This window comes from Neolamprologus multifasciatus, chromosome 18 (assembly GCF_963576455.1).
Source record: "Neolamprologus multifasciatus chromosome 18, fNeoMul1.2, whole genome shotgun sequence".
Classification (NCBI taxonomy): domain Eukaryota; kingdom Metazoa; phylum Chordata; class Actinopteri; order Cichliformes; family Cichlidae; genus Neolamprologus; species Neolamprologus multifasciatus.
Genome location: NC_140456.1, coordinates 10,613,348 through 10,614,984, shown reverse-complemented (window position 1 = coordinate 10,614,984; position 1,637 = coordinate 10,613,348).

Here is a 1,637-nt window from a genome sequence, read left to right as displayed (position 1 = left end):
CTGGATTTTCAAAATAAAAGCATGTTCGCGCTCAACGTGACTGCGGGCTCCTTGCGCCCTCTTACGGTGTGCCTGTATACACTACAGATTACTATATGTATCTATCAGAAATATTAACAGAAATATCAAGGCAAAGCTTTACAATAAAGAAAAAAAGAAAAATAAAGAGGAAAACAAAGAATCAAACGTTGATTTAAAAAAAAGTGTGATTTTAATCTTTACAAAATGTACTGAATTCTAAGCTGTGATGGACAAAGTTCCCCCATATTCATGTTTTAAAGCTGTTCAAACAAAATGAATTAATAAGTAAGTAAGTAATCGATAAACATGAACATTTTCTTCTTCTTCTTGCTGCTCCCTTCAGGTGTCACCACAGTGGATCAGTCTGCCTCCATCTCATTCTATCCCCTGTATGGTCTTCTGTCACACCAACCCTCTACAACTACAAAACTTCCTCATTTTTGCCTGCCTGGCAGCTCCATGTTCAACATCCTCTTTTTAATGTATCCACTATATTATATATAGAAAGGAAAAGTTGTGCCTTTCAAAGTCATCTATTAAAGAAATAACCCGAGGAAAGGGAACGATGAATAAATGAAAAAACTAAAGAATGATTATCACTGAAATTACATAAGAAATACTACCAGACCACGACACAAAAATCAGCCTATTGTTCCAGGTCCTGCACAGCTGCTCCTCATCAAGAAGTGTGGTGGTTATCTGTGAGGAGGAAAGAATTGTTACTGCGAGCAAATAAGGTCTACTGTTGAGGAAAACTTATGCAAATGTGTGTGCAAAGGTAAAGGTTGGTGCAAAGAAGTTGCTGCTAAGACATGATTACTCACCTGTCTTTTCTGTGTACTCTCCAGGGTGTTTGGGCAAATGTTTCCCTGGGATCCGGACACTATTTAAAGGTTGTAGGAGAGGCCATGGATTAAAGGAGTGTGTTTTTGGTCTTCCTCACTGTAAATCCAGCCGCAAAAGGCCGCCTTATCACACAGACTTGGGATCATAGATAGAACTTTGGGGCTGATGCCACCAGAAAAAGCAGCCTTGCTCTGGTTTAGTTTCTCCAAATGTCTCTTAACTTGATTAATTTATTCTTAATGTATTATTTTCTTTGGTATATGTTTAATCTTTTTTATTTTTATTTTTTAAGAAATCTGTTCTCATTCATAATATGCTGTGTGAAATGTGGTGGTATAATAACTCTCTACCTTTTGGGTTATTATCTTTGCATTGAATCAATTGTAAAATCATATATTTCTATCGCCATGTTTTGCTTTTTTGCTATTTTTGTAAAGCTGTAAAATAATAATAACAATCTTCATCATTTGCTTAGCCAAAAAGAAGTGGACAGCAACACAGTTGAAGTACTTAGCAGTCCAGCTGTATGAGCATCACACTGTAACATAACCGCTCATTAATGTTTATAATCCGTTTATAAGAACATTTTGGGACATTAGATGGTGCCACTGGAGCGCGATCTGATTGTGGAGCTTTTCTACTGGTGACTCTGGGGTGGTTGGATCCATGCAGAGGGGATTTCTTCACTATGAAAACACTAGATGGCGCTTGGGATGGGTTTATTACAGGGCATGTTGTCTTTAATGATCACCAAAACATTATTTTTCCTT